General features: G+C 41.5%; 1 protein-coding gene across 1 annotated transcript in view; it reads left to right on the top strand.

Annotated features, from left to right (window-relative positions):
* Positions 1–3,184: 3,184 nt before the first annotated feature.
* Positions 3,185–22,086, top strand: part of TMEM50B (transmembrane protein 50B) — a 34,490-nt gene continuing 15,588 nt past the window's right edge. Inside the window, exon 1 of the mRNA XM_045785545.2 lies at positions 3,185–3,324. The gene's annotated coding sequence lies outside the window, so the exon portion shown is untranslated. The remainder of the gene's footprint in view (positions 3,325–22,086) is intronic.

The raw sequence follows: 22,086 nt of genomic DNA, 5'->3' as shown, positions 1-22,086 counted from the left end.
AGAAAGAAAGAACGAACGAACGAACCTTGGGGTTTTTGTTTTGTTTCGTTTTTTACTATTCTAAAAAGCTGGTTTGAGGTTATTTTTCCTGTTACTTGCAACTGAAGGGGCCAACTGATAAACACATACACAGAAAGAAATGTCTCCTCTTCTGCTATGTCATATGATCCTCCAAGCTTTGGTATCATTTCCCGTCTAAAAACCAGTCTTTCTCCCAAATAAATGACGCTGAATACCCACCCTTTCAGGAGAGGGTCATTTCAGATCCACAGGACTGAGATCTTAGTCTCAAGATACCTTTATCCAAATACAACAGTTCTACTGACTTATGTGAAGTCTTCTTGTTACACGACCTCCTAACTTTATGGAGGAAGAGACAATATTTTCAGAAGTACATGTTTACACATATGCTTTAGTCTTTCAGTTTCTGCATTACACATTGGGTGGGAAGTGAATGCCACTGCAAGTTGTTGAGTAAGTTCATGAAGCAGCCTTGAGAAAATAAGACCAAACCAGAACCCATGGGACCTAGCATGAAGGACAGCTTGGATTGTTCCTCTCTCTTAGTACGTTTGAGCTGACTGGACTGGATTCTACCTGTCTAGTTTTAAGTGAAGCAGTCTTTTAGAACCGTCCTGGCCCAAGCTTGAAAAGATCCTGAGGTCACAAAGACTCCAGATTCTAGGAGGGCCTCTCTGAGGTTCTTAGGGAACGGGAATTTAAGAAAACATATGCTTAGGTAGCTACATTTGAAATGCCGACATTGAAATGCTGACATCAGTGACTTAATCCCAATACATTTCAAATGCCCATATTTTTGAAAGTATTTCATATATATATATATATATATATATATATATATATATATATATATATATAACTCTCTTTGTAAAGTAGAGGTTTACAGAATGAGAGAGAAGCTAGCTGCATTAGCTACTCATTTCTGGAAAAGCAACTGAAAGCACTTACATCCTCAGGACAGGTCAACAGTAATATCTTCCTTCAAACATGGAGGTTAGCATTTTCTCACAGATATTCTTCTGTAAAAAAAGCTTTAAAAAATCTTGGGAAATCTTAAAATACTTAATACTTTAAAAAGTGATGAGATTTAAGACTATGATAGAAACTACTACCTGTCCTCCAGTATCCATTCTTTCTCAGTACCAAAGCCCTATTTTCCAGCCTTTCTTGACATGAAGTGTAGCTAAGTGACAAGGTTTTTGCCAGCAGGATAAAAGCAGAAATGATATGTATAGGCAGCCTTTGGGAAAGATTTTTAAAGACAGGGGGTGTAGGGGCGCCTGGGTAGTGCAGTCGTTAAGCGTCTGCCTTTGGCTCAGGGCGTGATCCTGGCGTTCCGGGATCGAGTCCCACATCAGGCTCCTGGGCTGGGAGCCTGCTTCTTCCTCTCCCTCTCCCCTGCTGTGTTCCCTCTCTCGCTGGCTGTCTCTCTGTCACATAAATAAATAAAATCTTTTTTTTAAAAAAAAAAGACAGGGGGTGCTCCCTTCTTCTGCCGGTTGTCTTTTCTTCTGCTGGTTGGAATGTAAGCATAATGGCTGGAGCTACAGCAGCTCTCTTAGATCATGAGGTGATACTGGGAATGTAACTGGATATCTTCCAAATGCCCATATATTTGAAAGCATAAATAAATACATGCGTGACTCTCTTGGTGAAATAATGAGGCTGGATCGGTCTCCATGAAGTGTCAGACCAGCTCTAGACTAACTTTGGACTTTTTAAACATAAGAGGGAAATACCAATTTTTGTGTAGGTCACTGTTATTTTGTGGTTGTTTTCCCATGCTACTCGCAGCCCTAATCCTAGTACAATAACCAAAAAGAAGCAAGATCAAAAACCTTATTTTAAAAAAGTCAACTTTCATAAGTTAATAAGTTTCATAAGTTATATGATTTGACCAGTTTTAAGATTGCACATATTTCAAAAGTAAATTATTCAACAAATATTTACTGTGGACTAGATCCTAGTACATGTATCAGAATGATGGATAATGTAACTATAAATGCATTACTTGCCAAGTGACAAATATAAAAGATAGGAAAATAGTATCCATGAATATGGGAACTGAGGGATAGTGGGAAAATAACACAAAGCAGGGATTGCTCCTCTGACATGCATAAAATCTATAGGAGTAACAGGGATAGAAGAGGATGGCATGTTGTGATAAGTTGGGACACAAAACCTTTTTTATCATCATACCACAAGTAAAAAACTTAAGATTCCCATGGCTAATACCTGGATTTACAGTGTCTTTTCCTCCAAACAACTAAGTGGCATTTTATATTCTGTAGGAAATTTAGATGGGGCTTTCAAAAGTTGGTGAAGTTATGCTGAAAATTCAAGATGCTGTGTCTTTATTTTTATTTATTTATTTACTTACTTATTAAGTAAGTTCTGTACCCAAGGTGGGGTTTGAACTCACGACCCCAAGAGTCGCCTGCTCTAACGGAAGAGCCCGCCAGGTACCACAAGATGTAATGTCTTTAAAGGAGACAGTTAGTGTTGGCTAATTGAATTTAAATTAAAAAAAAAAGAAAGAAAGAAAGAAAGAAAGAAAAGAAAGAAAAAGAAAAGAGAGGAGACAGTTGTAAGACACCTGACTATAAGGAAACCAAAAGTCTGGGTGGATAAAGGCATCAGGACAGAATTAGAAGCCTTGTTGTACTGTGCCGGGTACCTCGGGTAACAGTACTAGTTGGTAGTCTTGGATGAGAAACTTCACTTTCCCAGGCTTCCATTTCTGAGTAGTGGGGATTAGAAAAGGGCATCCCTCCAGACCTTCAGGTCCTGAGAACCCTCTTCTGGAGCACGTGCCCTACTATGGGTAGCTCGCGTGGCCAACGCCGCTGGGCCTATGGGCAAAGCGAGTCCCTGCCCTCTGGGTCTTGAGCTCCGCGCGCGCGCGATCTCACGGATGCCGCACTTGAAGTCTGCTAGCAGAAACGCTGCGGTGGGAACCGAGCCCCAGTTGCGGTCTGGAAGAGAGCACTACCGGTCAGGTTTACGCGGCCGCAAGTCCTAACGCGCAGAGTCAGCCGACAGCTCCCGGAGCCGCAGAATCGCGGTACCCTCGCCCCGCCCCCCGGCGCCCCCGCCCCGCCCCCTCGGCCACTTGCTGCGTGCCGATTGGTCGCTGCGGTGCGCACGGCGCCGCGCCCCGCCGGCGCCCCTAGCCTAGCTCCCGCCGTCCGCTCCCGGCTCCCGGGGACTGAGGTGCTGCTGTGGACGCCGGCCGGGTCGGGGCGCAGCCGCCACCTCCTCTGCGCGCGCGCTCGGGGTCGACGTGGGTGTCGGGGCGGCCAGGTGAGTGCGGTCGGTCGGTCTCGCGGCGCGCGGGGGGCTCGCGCCCGCCGTACGCGCGTGGAGAGGCGCCCCCGGCCGGCCCGGCCTGCGCTGTGCGGCTGCGCCCAGCCCGGCCTCTCCCGCGCCCGGCGCCGCCCGGCGGAACGGGCCCCCGGAGCGCCGGGGCAGCCTGCACACCGGAGACCTCCGCCGCTCGCTCCGGCCCGGCCCGCGTCCCCTTGGGCCGACTGTGGCGGTGACGCAGGGGTATCGGCTCTCTTCCCGGTCGGGCCGCACCGCCGCGTTACCTGGCCGTCGATTGCTTGTCTGGGAGGTCTGGAAGGTTCCCATCTCGAGCCTCTGGGCTTCCCAGGGCTGCGGGCTGGGGAGAGAGGCGGTGGACGGCTCGCACGGGGAGAGTGGGGGCGACTCAGGTACTTCGTCGCCCCTCTCGTTTGCTCCGAACCATTGCTGGGAACATTGTCAGTGTTCGGTGGACTTTCCCGACTCTGGCCTTAGGAGAGTCAGGTACAGAGGTGGGAGGAGGAAATGCTAGAGGCTTAGCATTCTTTTGGCAATTAATCATAAAGTGTTGAGTGTCCTTTTAGGTAAGTGGCAGCAGAGAATGCCACTGTGGCAATGGTAGTTGTGCTGGGGAAAACCATTTTGGCTTTTAACCAATAAATTGGGTTCCGAGTTAATCACTGAAAGGTGCTTAATCTCAAATGTCAGTATATGCTCTTTTTAAAGCCAAAGCAGTGATGAGATCGACTGTGCGCATTCCCTTACTGCTGTTAGTGCCGGGTGAGCGTGTGCGTGTGCGTGTGTGTGTGTGTGTGTCTCCCTCCGTCTGTGTGGGGGCGGGAGTCAAGCCTCCGATTCGAGTAAATGTGTAATCACCATGATGCCTCTCAAAGACAATTTCTCTTCTCGGAGTGTCCCACCTCTTCTGTCAAACTTCGTCTACCTGTACCGTGAATCCCTTTTCTTAACAATTCCCAAGGTTCTTACTGCCAGGCTTGTCACACGTCTTTTCCCATCATCTTTAGTCTCTTATTTGTCCTCTTGTGTTTCAAATCCGCTTAGGTTTCAAACGTAGAACACACGTTAAACATTTTTACCGATAATAGCGCTGCAGGACTCTTCACTCTTAAAATGAAAATCAGAAGTTATCTTGAATACCGATGCTGCAGGAAAAGCAAGTTTAACGAGAGCAGTTGGAGGATGTCGTTTTCCTCTTCCGGAGACACGCCCTCCCCTCCCCACCGGCCCCCTAGCCTCAGCCCACTAGGATTATTGCAGCCTTAACTGGCCGATCTTGAATGAATTCACTTTTGGAGTCCAAGGTAAAGCATTTATCTGATTAGTTTATCCTTATTTGCTATTTTTAAATGGTAAGAGTAATATCTCTAGGTTATAAAAAAGAAAATTTTTTGACATTACAGACTATCAATTGAACAGACAGCACAAAAGTGTACCAAGTAAAAAGTGCGAATTCTTTGTTCACTTTTCATCCTTTATATCCTCAGTTCCATTCCCTAGGAAGAGATCATCCCATAAGCCTTGGGCAGTTGACTTATAATATCAGAACACGTTTCCATATATGTATGTGTGGACCTACCTCATTTTTAAAATGCTGCATAGTATGCCATTGTTTAGATGTACTCTAATATATTGTATTGGTCCTGTACTGACGTACATTTTGGATGTTTCTGGATTTTAGCTGTTAAAAGCCTTGTTGCGTGAAAATCCTTTTGCCATTGTAGGGTAAGTTTCAGGTAGATAATTTAAATAGATTATTGTACTTCAGTATAATGTGAGTACCCTTTTCACCAGGAATCATTTTTATAACTTAAAAGATTTTATAATTTAAAGGCAGTAGCTAAATTTGTTCGTTTTAAGTGCATTTCTTAGAATCTGTGTGTCCTTTTATATTTAGAGACTGGATCAAGAAAATTTTGAGGACCTACCTAAATAATGGCGAATTTTTAAACCTTGTTTCCACTTAGTGGTATTGACTTTAAGGTTATATTCATTCATTTGATTGGCTTGGCAGGAATAAATAGAGAAGGCCTTCAGGAAGAGATTTGTGAACAGACATATTTTGTGTACTTTGTCCTATGATAAGCTCCTTGCATATCCAGTCATAACAAATTATTTTTCTCTTTTTTAAGTAAGTTTCTTTTATTGTGAAATGTATTGCAGGTACAAACAAAAAGTGTGTAGAACATACAAACATACATGTGTGTGTATATATATTTATATACATATGATAAAATGTGATTTTTATATATACATCTGTGATATATATTTAAAGAATATGATTGCTGTGATCATTGTATCTACCATCAGATTAAGAAATGAAACATTCGCGTCTTTCTTCCAGAGGTAGCCTCTATTCTGATCTGTTAATCTTTCTTGCTTTTTAAAATAAGCTTTACACAAATATACACATATACATATATATTTACACGTGTACATAAATGCACACACACAGCAGACACATACATACATACCCATCCTGAACAGTATAGTTGGTTTTGAATGAATAGCATTAAAACAAAATCTCACACAAATAGATAATGAACATGTTTCAAAGTTTTACTTAACTGTTATAGAGAGTGCCACGAAAAGCTGGTTTTAAGAGAATTTAAGGAATATATGTAGTCCGCAGGGAAAGGAATGTCTGAACAGAATTGCCGAGTTAGATTTAATTGGTTAATGTTCCACACAGCAATAAAATCATGATGCCTTTGGGATTACTCTTTTCTACCAGGCTAGAAAAATCATAACACCTTATTAATTTCTCTAGTTAAACTCAAACCTTACAGGACTATAAACTGTGTCTTTATTAACAGTGGGTTTTTTGTTAAATTAATAATTAGTTATTATTAATTATAGTTATTATTAATTATAATTAATTATTTCCCCCAGAGTGCAGATGAATTCCAAACAGGCTTATTAGAAAATACTAGAGCTTTCTAAATTTGAGATTAAAATTTTGTTTCATAATTGTAAGCCCAGACCTGACCGTGTAAGGAAAGGACATTATTGTCACTATTAGATGAAGGTTTCCAGGAAAAGATGAGCAGAACAGAATGGCTTCAGCTTCCCTGACTGTGTACAGGAGGCCTTTCTGAGGAAGTTAGTGGGTAGTGTTATGAGTGAGTCCTAGGAAATGGGCTTTACCACAGTAAGGGCTTCTGGAAAGCTCTAGTGTGGATCACATACAGGCACACCTTGTTTTATTGTGCCTCGCAAATACTGCCTTATTTGTTTATTAAATAAAGTGAATGTTTGTGGCAGCCCTACGTGGAGCAAGCCTGTCAGCACCATTTTTCCAACAGCATTTGCTCCCTTCATGTCTCTGTCACATTTTGGTAATTCTTACAATATGTCAAACTTGTTTATTATTGTATTCGTTATGGTGATCTGTATGACTTGCTGAAAACTCGGATGATGGTTCACATTTTTAGCAATGAAGTATTTAAAGTATGTACCTTGTTTTCTTAGACATAGTGCTATTATACACTTCACAGACCACCGTATAGTGTAAACAGTGCTTTCATAAGCACTTGGGGAACAAGTAAAAATCATTTGACTCATTTTACGAGGTTATTCACTTTATTGCTGTGGTCTCTAACCGAATCTGTAATACCTCCGAGGTCTGCCTGTACTGGAAGGACAACAGAAGTGAGAGAGTGAGCGGCTCTGTATTTTCTGCTGTTTAGCTCACGTGGCCTGCCTGCAGCTACCAGGGTAGGTCACAGCAGAGCCTTTCTGTGAAGGAAGTGAGTGTCCTCTGCCGATGCAGCTGCAGGGCTTGGAAGGAGAGCAGGAACTGTATCACCATATGCTCAAGATCAAGCCAAGCCCAGCCGAGCACAGATAGGAATCTGGGCCAGGTTTCGGGGCACTCAGTCGTCAGGTGAAGACGCTGGTCTCGCAGCTGGGACATGCCTGCCTCGGGTTACACTACTTCAATCTGGCCTGGTTGTCCTCCTTGTCTGGGGCACAGCTGGATTCTCTTTAGTTCTCCTGTGTCGGATCTTTCCTGTATCCTAGATTCTCTCCCTTTCAAGAAATGTTTTTATTATTGAAGTATGACATACAATGTTACATTAGTTTCAGGTGCACACCATAGTGGTCTGACAATTCCGTACGTTACTCAGTGCTCGCTGCAGTAAGTGTAGCTACCATCTGCCACCGTACAATATATTATCGACTCCCTATGCTGTACTTTTCATCTCCCATCTTATTTATTTTATACCTGGAAGTTCGTATCCTGTATTCTCTTTTCTTGATTTATTCTCTCTAGTGGTGCTCAAACTCTAGTAGCTTCTTGACAAGCAGAGTTACATTTTTTTGGAGACCTTGCCTGTCTGAATATGTTTCAATTCTGTACTCATACTTCAATGATACTTTTACTAGTAATAGAATTTCAGTTGAGGGGCGCCTGGGTGGCACAGCAGTTAAGCGTCTGCCTTCGGCTCAGGGCATGATCCCGGCGTTATGGGATCGAGCCCCAAGTCAGGCTCTTCTGCTGTGAGCCTGCTTCTTCCTCTCCCACTCCCCCTGCTTGTGTTCCCTCTCTCGCTGGCTGTCTCTATCTCTGTCGAATAAATAAATAAAATCTTAAAAAAAAAAGAATTTCAGTTGAAAATAATGTTCCTTCAGTATTTTGAAGTTATTGCTCCATTGTTATCTGCTTCCAGTATTTTTTTTTTTTAGAAAGGGAGGGGGAGGGGCAGAGAGAGAATCTTAAGCAGGCTCCATGCCTAGCATGGAGCCCAGTTCGGGGCTGGATCTCACAACCCTGAGCCAAAATCAAGAGCAGACACTTAACCGACTGAGTCACCTAGTTGCCCTGGGGATCTAACTTTCTTTTTTTAATTTTTTTTTTATTTTTATTTTTGTTTTTAAAGATTTTTATTTATTTATTTGACAGAGATAGAGACAGCCAGTGAGAGAGGGAACACAAGCAGGGGGAGTGGGAGAGGAAGAAGCAGGCTCATAGCGGAGGAGCCTGATGTGGGGCTCGATCCCAGAACGCCGGCATCACGCCCTGAGCCGAAGGCAGACGCTTAACCGCTGTGCCACCCAGGCGCCCCCTGGGATCTAACTTTCTAACTGCTTCCCCCAGGTCTTTCCTGGGTTGGTTCTCAGCTCTCCCTGCTGCTGGCTTGGGCATTCAGCTTTCTTGGCTGTGCTAACTCAGTCTGTGCTAACCACTGCCTATCTGCTTTCCAGCTTTCAGAATTTCATTGCTCTTGTCTCCTCTTCTGTTCTCCATAGCATTAGGAGTTTCCAACTTTTTAAAAACTCTCTTTATTATAGTTTTAGTGAAGCTTCAGGAGGGAGCAAAATGAGATGCTTATGTGCAGTCTGCTGTCTCCACCTAAAGCAGTAATAGTTTTTCTGGACTGAAGAATCATAGCAGTGTTGCCAGGAGCAGAGTGTTTGCTCAAAGCAATCATATGTATGTGAACCTTCTTTTTGGTGGGGAGTGGTTGATGGCATTGAATGATCACACATGCAGGACACAGCTTTTATTATTAAGTCTCACTTTCTGGGTGGCTCAGTTGGTTAAACATCTGCCTTTGGCTCAGGTCATGATCCCAGGGTCCTGGGATCGAGCCCTGCATTGGGCTCCGTACTCTGCAAGGAGCCTGCTTCTCCCTCTCCCTCTGCCTGCCACTCCCACTGTTTGTGCTCTCTCTCTGTCAAATGAATAAATAAAATCTTTTTTTTTTTTAAGATTTTATTTATTTATTTGACAGAGAGAGAGAGACAGCCAGCGAGAGAGGGAACACAAGCAGGGGGAGTGGGAGAGGAAGAAGCAGGCTCTTAGTGGAGGAGCCTGATGTGGGGCTCGAACCCAGAACGCTGGGATCACGCCCTGAGCCAAAGGCAGACGCTTAACCACTGTGCTACCCAGGCGCCCCGAATAAATAAAATCTTAAAAAAGTTTCTCACTTTCTGAGAGGGGTGCTGTCATCACCCCAGTTTACATATCAGAAAACCATAGCCTAGGGAGGGTTTTTTTGTTGTTTTTTTTTCCCTAAGATTTTTTATTTATTTATTTGACAGAGAGAGAGCCAGCTAGAGAGGGAACACAAGCAGGGGGAGTGGGAGAGGAAGAAGCAGGCTCCCAGCGGTGCAGGGAGCCCTATGCGGGGCTTGATCCCAGGCTCTGAGCCAAAGGCAGATGCTTAACAACTGAGCCACCCAGGCACCCCAAGCCTAGGGAAGTTTAAAACTCAAATAGTGCTGGCACATAGCAACTGTTCCCTGAAAAGAAGAATGGAAACATGAACCTGGTCAAGTAGGTATAGCTGGGAAGAGGCTGGATGTGGGAATGGGCCCAAGGCATTTTTTTGGGGGAAAAAAAAAATTTTTTTTTTTAAAGTAAACTCTGTGCCCAATGTGGGGGTTGAATTCACAACCCCAAGATGAAGAGTTGCATGCTCTACCATCTGAGTTATCCAAGTGCCCTCAAAGCCTGTCCTTTTCACTGCCTCTGTGTGGTTTATGCTGGAAGGTGGTAGTTGGTACTTCAAAGTGTCCATGTCCTTTGAGCCTTTTAGGAATAATCTTACTATAGACCTCTTCTGAACTCATTTTAATGCCTTTGCTTTCCCAGTAATGCTTGTGAAGAGGCTTCCCTTTCATCTGTGTGGGTTAGAAGCTGTGACCCTGGAGACAGTTTATCTGAACTGGGGAGGAGGACATTTACTGAGCAATCCCAGAGGATGTAAAGATGCCTCAGTAGGGCTTCTGCCGGAGAGCCTGGGTAAACACGGCCTCAGTGAGTGGCATTTTGCCATGGCTGGAGCGCTCGTGGATTATGTAGCTGTCGTCTGAGTTTAGGTGGCAATTCATGATAGTAAGACTTCCTGTTTTTTTCAACTTTTTTATTACAGAAAATTGTGAGCATATAGAAAAGTTCAGCAGTGGATTCAACATTTTGCCCTATTTGCTTTATTATTTTTCCCTCTGCTTAACCATGTGATAGTATGTTGCTGATATTGACACTTAACCCCTAAATATGTAAACATGTGTCTCCTAAAAATAAATCATTCTCTTACATAACCACAATTCTACCATTATCCCACCCAAGAAAATAATTCTGTAATACCTTTTAATGTCTGACCTGTATTCAGATTTCCCCATGTGGCTCAGACTGCTTTAAAGAAATTGTTTTTGAAACTAGAATCAGTGAAGGTTTATACATTTCACTTAGTTTGTTAATTGTATGTTTTGACATAGTTGAAATTAATGATAAATGGATTTGACATAGTTGAAATCCTTTGAAGTTTCTGGTTCATATTGCTGTTGGAGACTGCTTCATTACAGTCTAGATGGTGATGCTTAGAATCTTAGCAATGGAAGAAAGGGACCCTTGAGTGAATTTGGAGTAGTGATTCCTATGGTTTACATGGGAAGTTTGGTGTGTTTTTTTTTTAACCTGGGAGGTTTTAAAAAGTGGATAACTTGGGGGCGCCTGGGTAGCGCAGTCGTTAAGCGTCTGCCTTGGCTCAGGGCATGATCCTGGCGTTCTGGGATCGAGTCCCACATCAGGCTCCTCCGCTGGGAGCCTGCTTCTTCCTCTCCCACTCCCCTGCTGTGTTCCCTCTCTCGCTGGCTGTCTCTCTGTCACATAAATAAATTAAAAAAAAAAATCTTTAAAAAAAGTGGATAACTTGGCATTACTCTTGACTTTATGATCTTTGGGGGGGGGGTCGCAACTACCTTTTTATTTTTTTAACTCCACAAGTTACTATGAAGTTCGCTTCATACTGCTCCACGGACTTATGTTTGGGAACCACTGACTTAGTCTACCTGTCTCATGGGCCAGTGTCACAACTTAAAGAATATCAGAGCCAGTACTAGAAGCAGGGCTCCTCGTGTTCTTTTTTTTTTTTTTTTTTTGTAGACATTATTTGAATACCATTTGTTAAACATACACACAAAGTAATTGCTCTGCAACATGATGTACTATTATTGAAGCAAAACAAAAACTCGTGAAAGCATTTATGCTAATTCCGCCTAGAGAGGGAAATGTTTGATGTGTGTCCTGAAGGTTGACTTACAAGTTTGCCTGTAGACAAGAAATGAAAGGGGCATTCCAAGAGTGTGTGTGTGTGTTTAATATTATAGGTATATATTAAATTAATATAGCTAATATAGATATGTATTATTGTATCAGATATATAGTATATATGACCATATATTATATATTATGTATCTAATATAGTAATACATATCTGTAGTAGGTTTGTGAAATATCTGAATATATTTATGTCTAAATTAGATATATAAATATAAACATATGAAATATAAATATAGCCATAGACAATTTAGCAGCTTGCCCCCCAGTAGGTATTCATCAAGTACTGGCTGCCTTCCCCCTTCCGTTTCTTTGTGGCTTTAGGTATAGTGTCAAGATGGCTGGAGGTATAGTGTCAGGATAGCAGGAGGTAAGAAGACTGTGTTAGGGAAAGATTTCAAGCACCCTGTACATTTCGGAATTTATCTCACTAGCTGTTAGAAGTTTGTGAGTGAATGGCATGATCCAATCTGAGTGTTAGAGAGGAGAGGAAATTCTGGCAGAATATGGACTGGGGAAGGCAAGGAGGATGATTTTAAGAAATAATATGTTTGAATATATTGTCACAGCAGAACTTATTTTCCTCACCCAAATGATGTTTTTTATTACTAGCTTTTACAGATTATCGGTTTCACTTGTTTCTTTTTTTAAAAAAGATTGTATTTATTTATTTGACAGGGAGAGAGCGAGCACAAGTGGGGGAGCGGCAGGCAGAGGGAGAGGGAAGAGCCAGCTCCCTGCTGAGCAGAGAGCCCAGCATGGGATCATGACTTCAGCCAGAGGCAGATATGCTTAACCAACTAAGCCACCCAGGCATCCCCAGATTATCAGTTTCAATAAACCTAGGTATAAAGTTGACTCTTCATTTTATAACAGGATGAGACATGTATGCATTTCACATTTTGAAAGCTATAATAGAGTCAGTCATTCAGCAAATATTTGAGTGCCTAGCCTCGTGTGCATCAGGCACTGTGCTAGACTCTGGGAATGCCACAGTGAGTGAAAGTGGACTTAGACTGTCCTTCATGGAGCTTACTCTCTACAGGGGTGGTAAATATTAATCAAATAATGAGATTAATAATGCAATACTAGGGGATTAGGAAGTCGTGAAAGTCAGTATCATTTCTCACTTAGATATTTCAGTAGCCTGTGGACTGGTCTCTCTCTTTCCACTCTTAGCCCTTATAGTCTGTTCTCCCACAGAAGCCTAAGGGAGCCTTTTAAATGTACATCACTCTACGCAGCACTCTCTTATGGCTCTCCATTTCAACCAGTAAAACCAGAGTCCTCACAGTGGCCTACGAGGCTCTGTAAGTATCCTCTCTTATGGCTCTCCATTTCAACCAGTAAAACCAGAGTCCTCACAGTGGCCTACGAGGCTCTGTAAGTATCCTCTCTTATGGCTCTCCATTTCAACCAGTAAAACCAGAGTCCTCACAGTGGCCTACGAGGCTCTGTAAGTATCCTCTCTTATGGCTCTCCATTTCAACCAGTAAAACCAGTGTTCTCACAGTGGCCTATGAGGCTCTGTAAGTATCCTCTCTTATGGCTCTCCATTTCAACCAGTAAAACCAGAGTTCTCACAGTGGCCTACGAGGCTCTGTAAGTATCCTCTCTTATGGCTCTCCATTTCAACCAGTAAAACCAGAGTCCTCACAGTGGCCTACGAGGCTCTGTAAGTATCCTCTCTTATGGCTCTCCATTTCAACCAGTAAAAACCAGAGTTCTCACAGTGGCCTACGAGGTTCTGTAAGTATCCTGCCTTGGCTCTGTTACCTCTCTGATCTTGTTTTCTCCTACTTTCTCGTCTCACTCACTCTGCCTAGGCCACACTGGCCCCCATGGTGCTACTCGAATACCCAGACACTGCCTTTGGGTCTTTGCCCCGCTCTTGTTCTCACTCACAGATACCTGGAGGACTAATTCGCTCCCTACCTTCCAGTTTTTGCTTAGCTAGTACCTTCTCAGTGGAGCCTTCTTGACCACCAATTTGACATTTAAGCTGGCCCCACTATCATCTGTACCCCCATAGCTCCTTACTCTGCTTTTTTTTTTATTACTTTCTAATAACATGGTATCTAATTTACTTTAAAAATTGTGTTTATTGTCCCCTCCCCTCACCAAGCCCCACATAGCCAGTGCTTTTTATCTGTTCGTTGATGTATATTATGTGTCCAGCACCTGGTGTAGACATTGTAAATAAACATTTAATGAGGAAGAGAAAGCTGATATTTGAGTGAAAATGTGATAACTAAGCTGCTGCAGTGTGAGTAGGTGTTAATGAGGTGAGCTGGGGATGGAGAGGTATCAGACAGGGGGGTGGAGGTTCTAGATGAGGTAGTTGAGCAAGTATGAGGTACTAAAAGAGAAACCAGGATGACTGGAGGAAAGAGTGTTATAAGAGGAAGCTGGGGCCGGTAAGGACTGGGCCGGACTATAGACTTTTGTTTTTATTTTTATTTTTTTTGAAGATTTTATTTATTTATTTATTTGAGAGAGAGAATACACAAGCAGGGGGAGCGGTAGGCAGAGGGAGAAGCAGACTTCCCACTGGGTAGGGAGCCTGATGCGGGGCTCAGTCCCTGGACTTGGGATCATGACCTGAACCAAAGGCAGATGCTTAACCGACTGAGCCACCCAGGCATCCCTTTTGTCTTTATCTTAAAATAAATGGGAGGGAAATTCAAGGTTTTAAGCAGGAGGGAAATACCAGATTTGTGCCTTTTTAAAAAAAAGTCATTCCAGGTGCGGTATGGAGGACATATTGTTGGGGGCAGGAGTGGATGTGGCTACATCAGTTGGGAGGCGGTGGTAGTTGAACAGTACTCAGGTCAGGTGGTGGTGGAGGTGGAGCAAAGTTAGGAGGCATACTCACATGATGGATTGGATATGAGGGGGAAGAAAGAAATAGCAGGGATGACACCTGGGCTTTTGGCTTGTAAAACTGGATGGGTGGTGATTCATTCATTGTAGGGAATCCCGGGAGAGAATCAGGTTTGGAGGAGGAGATCATGAACTCAGGTCCTGATATGTTGATTTGAGGTGGCTTTGAGACAGCCAGGGGATGTCATGCAGGCAATGGGATGTATGGATCCGGGACTGGCGATTTCAGTCTGCGAATCAACTGCAGAGGGAAGTAATGGAGGGGAGGATTCGCCAAGTAACCCACATTTTGAGTAATTAAAAGTTGTTAATAAGGATGTTCCTGGGGGAGATTATATAGTTGTAAAATTAAAGTCTCTTGAAAAATCTATGCTCCCTGTCCTTTACTTTGGTTTTAGAGTTAAATCTTTTACCCAAGTTGGTGGTACTTACTACATTTTATTCTTGTTATATGTGATTTATAGGTCAGAAGGCAAATAAGCCTTCTCTGAGATAAAGTATATAAGATGTCTTTTCCAGAAGTACTTAGATCTCTGAATAATTCATGCTGTTGGATTTTAAGGCCTATAAAATATTCACACTGTGAGTGTCTAGAAACCAGGTTTATAGCAAACCAAGAAGAAAAGCTATGCTTCAGACTCCTTTGGCAAGATTTGAATCAGCAGCAATCACCACAATCATTGTAGATCTCATCGGACTGCTTTCTTCCATTTCCAGATGGTCACAGTGTTCCTCTGAATTCAGTCTGTTCCTCTTCCAGCTTGTTCTTCTTGGTCTCCTCACCACAGGCATTGGAACAATAACTTTCTCTTTATGAAATCTGAGATGGGGGAAATACTGTGAAGCTCTCTGATGGCGGGCGGCAGTATAGTGTAATCGGTCATGAGCACGGATTTTGGAATAGATTTGAATGAACTTCAGCGGCAGTCCTGACTTTCCTCCTTGCTCGAGATGTTAACTATTCTCTAAACCTTTTCAGTAACAGAAGATAATAAGCGGGCCTGCCTTCGAGCATTTGTGAGGATTGAAGGGAATAGTCCCATGAACGGGGTTTTTCTGAGGCTGGCTTGGAGTGGTCTGTAAAGAGCCTAGCACCTGTACTAATTAGCTAGTAACTAATTAGCTAGTCGTACTAGTAAGAGTGGGGAAGACAGAGGTTTTATTTTTGTTTCATTTCAGTCAACTTGTTTTGCTCTGGCTCTGTAGACCTGGTATCTTGAATGATATTTATATTTTGTTTTTTATTTTGTTAATCTGATTTTTTTGTAATGGATTTTTTAATGATACCAATTATAATTTAGTGTAACAAAATGTTCATTGATTTCTCTGCTAGTTCATAAATCTGACAATGAGGGCTGTTTTATTCATCTTTATTTTCTCCACCATGCCTTTCTCGTAGGAGGTGTTCTGTAAATATTCAGCACATGCTCTAGAGGAGTTTTGTGCTGATTAAATGCCATCATACCCATAGGTCTGCTCTAGTGCCTGCATACAGTAGTTCAAGGAAGGAAGGACGGGAATCAGAGACGAACACTGCATCAGGCCTCAGTCCTCCTCCACATCTTTTCCCTGAGATACCTTAACTGCCCGGTAACTTCAGTTACCACTGAATTACTGTGAGCCTCTAATCTGGTTTCTGTCTTAAACCACTCTTTCAGGGGTGTCTGTACATCTGTCTTAGGTCATTTCTACCTGAATATCTTTTAGTCCTTTCAAATACATTATGCTCAGATTCTCCTCTCCCATTCTCCCTTTCCTGTTTTAGCTAATGGTGTCTCCCTATCCACCAGGAATCCATCATCATTCTTAGCTTCCCCCTGCCTATGGATAATGCCACTTTAGTAGTCCTCAAATAAAAACCCTTTCTTTGGCTTGTACCAGTATGGCTTCAGTGTACATCCTTATTCTCTCCCTGTCTAGAATGACGGCAGGTGGCTAATATTTCTCTTCAGTCCCTCCTCCACACGGTTGCTGCTAGCATTATCTTTCTAAATCACAGAGATGATCTTGTCACTTCCCTACTTACAAGCCCAGAATTTTATTCCTTCTTTTTCATCTGCCAAACTCTTATTCGTGCTTCAGAACCCAGCTAAGTTTGCTCTTCCTCTGTCCAACTTTCCTCAGCTCTTCCGGGCAAGTACTGTCCTTTAACACTGTATTTCATATTTCTGTTATAGCACTTTTACACTGCAGCTAATAATGTATGTGTATTACAGCCCATATTGTAATGCAATTATTTGTTCTTCTGACGGTGTTCTAACTAGACTGTTCTCTACATTGATTTTCTTAATCGTTTTTTTGGTTTTTTTTTTAAAGATTTTATTTTTTTTATTTGACAGAGATAGAGACAGCCAGCGAGAGAGGGAACACAAGCAGGGGGAGTAGGAGAGGAAGAAGCAGGCTCCAAGTGGAGGAGCCTGATGCGGGGCTTGATCCCACAACGCCGGGATCACGCCCTGAGCCGAAGGCAGACGCTTAACGACTGAGCCACCCAGGCGCCCCACCTTAATCGTTTTTATATACTCACTGCCTAACACTAGTTGCATTTAACAACTAGTAGAGAGATGGCAGAACAGACAGATGGTAGTGTAGAAATTTGATTAATGGGGGGCGCCTGGGTGGCACAGCGGTTAAGCGTCTGCCTTCGGCTCAGGGCGTGATCCTGGAGTTATGGGATCAAGCCCCACATCAGGCTTCTCCGCTATGAGCCTGCTTCTTCCTCTCCCACTCCCCTTGCTTGTGTTCCCTCTCTCGCTGGCTGTCTCTATCTCTGTCGAATAAATAAATAAAATCTTTAAAAAAAAAAAAAAGAAATTTGATTAATGGAAACATTTCTGAATTAGATGTTATTTGGGACTTTGATGCGTATGGAAATTTCTCAGACCATGTTTGTATGTTGAGATGTATAGTTGTATTCTCTTCTTGGTTTTGCAAGTGTCCTTGGGTTTCCTAAACTAAGTTTTTGGAAATGAAATTTTGAGAGTTGAATCATTTAAAATGCCCTCTGAAAAGGATTGCTGTTTCCTTTTATAAAGAGTTGCCTCTCTTAGTAATAGGAATAATTGCTCTCTAATATATTAGATCTGACTTGTGGGTCAGACCAGTAATCCATTAGTTCAGTTCACTAATTTTTTTTTTTTTTCACTTGGTACCAGGGGCAGTTTTGTGAGAGAACCTACCAATAATTTCCTTGACCTCAAAAAAGTCCTAGTTTATTAAAAGCAGTTACAGACAGGGGCGCCTGGGTGGCACAGCGGTTAAGCGTCTGCCTTCGGCTCAGGGCGTGATCCCGGCGTTCCGGGTTCGAGCCCCACGTCAGGCTCCTCCGCTGTGAGCCTGCTTCTTCCTCTCCCACTCCCCCTGCTTGTGTTCCCTCTCTCGCTGGCTGTCTCTATCTCTGTCAAATAAATAAATAAAAAATCTTTAAAAAAAAAAAAAAAGCAGTTACAGACATATTACATTATACAAAGAGGTTTCTCAACAGGCAGGAAGAATCAGCACTTCATTGTGTTAATTATAACTTTTGAAATTTTTGTATTTACAAAGTGATTCATACTAAGAGCTGCAAACTTTGAAAATAGACAAAAAGCAAAACAAACACGTGATCCTATCACCCATATATATAGTAATATTATAAAAGTATCAGTGTTTGTTATTCTGGTATTTCTACTTATGTATGTGTTTTTATATGTATATTGGTAGTTCTTTTTTTGAAAAAGGAAATAATGCTATATATACAGTTTTAATAACCTACTTTTTTCACTTAGTGTTAACTGTTACCATTTACTTGTGCCATTAAATGTTTCTCAAAAATAGATTTTTTAATGTTTGCATTAATAAACTATTTTACTGAACTATTTATTCTATCATTGAACATTTAGGTTTTCTCTAAGTAATCCTTGCCTTCTTTGAGTCTCCAAAGGCTTGTTATCTTAAGTACCTGTACTTGTTTCCACTTTAAGCAAGGGAGACAGTGTTAGGAGTATTGTCAGTTTATGTTAAATCAGCACTGTGTCATGACAAATATGCTTATCTTTTGGTGAATATCAACAATAAAACTCATATGAAAGTCATTCGTCCCAGTTGAGAGGGTTCATTCCTAATAGACTAGCCTTTTCCCCTCACTTTCCTCTTTTAAATGTTTACCATAGTGACTGGGCTCTTGGTGGCCTTGGCTCCTTTTCACCTTAAAGCTCTTCGTCTGGTTTCCTGTTAGGACTCTGTGAAACCCAAGTCCTTCATGAGGTCAGGGTTAATCTGCAGTGTGATATGGCCTTACCTGTTGCTCTCCAAACTTAACTCCAAGCCAACCTGCCCCACTAACTTACTGTGTCTCAGGACATCTCTGGTACCAGCTAATTCTTCCTTGCTGGTACCAAAGGGATCCAGTGGCTTTGTATATAATTTTCCCTCTTCCTCCTCTATCTCTTTTGTTTCTTCTTAATCTACTTAACTATACTTAGCTTTTAAATTTTAGTATGTTTTAAGATTTTAGCAAGTGTTCCCTCTTCATAGAGGCTTTCCCTGATCACCCTTTATAAAATAGGTCTCCCCTTTATTCCCTGTTAGGATCCTGCATGTTTCCTCCATAGTAATTATTTGTATTACTTCGATGTTTCTCTGCCTCACTCCATCCCTGACCCTCCAGTTTAAGCCCCAGAAGGGAGGAGATCATGACATTTCAGAAATCACTGTATGCGAATAGCTATATATTTTCTGCTTCTAGAACTATTTATAATTAGTTTAATATATGGAAAATGAATTTTATAATTGGAAATAAGACTTTTAGCTTAGACTTGTCTTAAATTCATGGTGACCTTCCCTATTAACCAGTTAATATTTAATCTTTGACGATAATTCATTATCATATCTGCAGAATAGTGATAAAATGTGCAAGACTTCAGTGTAGCTAAAGGATATCTGAATGATAAACTTCTAAAAACATTTTGTGGGTAAAATTGACACACTGTAAAACACACAGTTCTTAAGTCTACACTCCTGTGACTTTTGATAAATGTATGTACCTGTATAACCATTATCCCAGTTAAGATACAGAACATTTCCATCACTGCCCCCCCCCCCCAATTCCCTTGTAGTCAGTCCTTACCCCCTATAGGCAAGCACTGTTTTGATTTCTGGGGCTGTCAACTAATTTTGCCTCTTCTTAAGCTGCATTTAAATGGAGTTCTACAATATGTACTCTTTTGTGTCTGCTTCCTTTCACTTAAGTCATGTCTTTGAGGGTTTCCTTTTTTTTTCTGTGTGGTTGTATATATCAGTTCATCCTTTTTCGTTGCGGAACAGTATTCCGTTGTCTGAGTCAATCATAACTTGGTTTTTTGTTTTTTAAAGATTTTATTTATTTGAGGGAGAGCAAGAGATAGCACAAGCGGGGGTGGGGGTGGAGCAGAAGGAGAGGGAGAAGCAGACTCCCCGCTGAGCTGGATCCCAGGGCCCCAGGATCATGACCTGAGCTGAAGGCAGACGCTTAACCAACTGAGCCCCCAGGCGCTCCCTGCATTATCACTTGTTTATCCATCCATCGTTGATGAACATTTAGATTGTTTCAGTTTGGGGCTGTTATGAATAAAACTGCTAAAAACCTTCTTCTCTAAGTCTTTTTTACGTGTGGATATGTGTTTTTACTTTCCTTGGCAAATAGCTACGAATGGATTTGCTGGGTTATAGATAGGTTTATTTTTACTTTATAAGAAACTGCCACCAGAAATATATGAGATTTCCACTTGCTCTACAACCTCACCCACATTTAGAGTTGTCAGTCTTTTAAATTTTAGCTGTTCTAGTGGGTGTGAGATGTTATTTCATTAATTTGCACTTCCCTGATGACTGACAATGTTGAATACCTTTTTATGTTTTTCTTGGTCATTAATCATCTTTTTAAGTCTTTTGCCTATTTCAAGTTTGCTTAAGTCTTTTGCACTTTTTATTGCCTACGTTTTATCTTGTTATTACTAAGGTTTAGTTCTTTCTTTATTATAGATCCAAGTCCTTTGTCAGATATTTGCTTTGCAAATACTGTCTCCCAGCCTGTGTTTCCAGTGTTTGGACCTTCTATGAAGAATGTATTAATTATACTTATTTTTCAGAATAATTGGACACATTACTTTAGATTTAGAGGTATTTCACCTCAATCCATATTTAAGCGTATTATTTGAAAATAGAACTAACACACTGTTTAGAAATAAATTCATCTTTGTGGACATGTTATACAGTGTTGTAATTTTTGCTTCACATAGTTATCTTTTAAATAAAAGAAGAAAAGATCACCTTTTATGTTTATCCGCATAGTGATCATTTCTGGTTTTCTTCATTTCTCCCTGCAGATCTTAGATTCATCTGGAGTCATTTCCCTTCAGCCTGAAGAATTTCCTTTAGCATTATTTTTAGTGCACATCTAGTGATGCATTATCTCAGATTTTGTTTAACTGAAAATATTTTTATTTTATCCTCATTTTTATAAAAAAGCTTTATTGAGATATACATATGATAACATTCACCAATTTTAAGTGTACAATTCAATGAGTTTTTAAGTATATTTACAGAGTTGTGCAGTCATCACAATCCTATTTTATTTTTTAAGTTTTTATTTATATTCATTAGTGTACTGTTAGTTTCAGGTGTAGAATTTAGTGATTCAGCACTTCCATACAATATCCAGTTTTCGTCATGACAAGTGCCCTCCTTAATCCCCATCACTTATTTCATTCTCCCCCCCCCCCACCTCCCCTCTGGTGACCATCAATTTGTTCTGTGTAGTTAAGAGTCTGTTTCTTAGTCTGTCTCTCTCTTCCCTTCCCCTGTGATGGTCTGACCACAGTCTAATTTTAGAACATTGTATCCATTAGCAGTGACTCCCTCTTCCACTCTCCCCCACTGTCACTAGGCAACCACAAATTTACTTTCTGTCTATAGATTTGCCTCATCTGGACATTTCATATAAATGGAATCATACAAGATGTGGTCTCATGTCTTTCACTTAGCATTGAGGTTCCTCTGTGTTGTAGCATGTGTCAATACTTCATTCCCTTTTATTGCTGAATTTGTATTCTGTTGTATGATATGCCACATTTTATGTATCCATTCATCGTTGATGTATGTTGGGTTGCTATACTTCTTGGCTATTATGACTAGTGCTGCTATGAACATTTGTGTTCAAGTTTTTTTGTACATGTATCTTTTTATTTCTCTTGGGTAGATAGTAGAATGGCTGTCATATTCCCTTTTTAAAAATACTTTTATTTTGAGAGAGAGTGAACGGGTAGGGGTGGGAGGGGGAGGAGCAGAGGGAGAGAGAGAATCTTAAGCAGGCTCCATGCTCAGCTCGGAGCCCAACTGGGGGCCTGATCTCATGACCCTGAGATCATGACCTGAGTAGAAATAAAGAGTTGGATGCTTAACTGAACGAGCCACTCAGGTGCCCCTATCATGCTCTCTTCTGAAGAATATTTGCACTGGATACTGGGATTGATTACTTAAAAAAAAAAAAAAAAAAAAAACACACACTTAAAGAAATTCTTTTCACTGTCCTGGCCTCTGTTGAGAAGTCAGTCATTGTGATAAGTTGATCTCCCCCCCGCCCCAAACTACCTCAAGTGTTGTGTTTTGTTTTTTAATTTCTGATTTTCAGCAGTTTGAGTAGGTTATTTTCTCTCTTTAACCTCTTTGGAGTTTGCTGAGCTTCCTGGATTTATAAATTAATATTTACCACCAAACTTGGGAAATTATCAGCCATTATTTCTTCAAATATTTTTTTCCTCATTCTGTCTTTT

The sequence above is a fragment of the Ursus americanus genome, chromosome 4, assembly GCF_024610735.1.
Source record: "Ursus americanus isolate L20-20 chromosome 4, mUrsAme1.1.p, whole genome shotgun sequence".
In the NCBI taxonomy this organism is placed as follows: domain Eukaryota; kingdom Metazoa; phylum Chordata; class Mammalia; order Carnivora; family Ursidae; genus Ursus; species Ursus americanus.
Note: the sequence above shows the minus strand (reverse complement) of the source record. Positions and strands in the feature narration are given on the sequence as shown.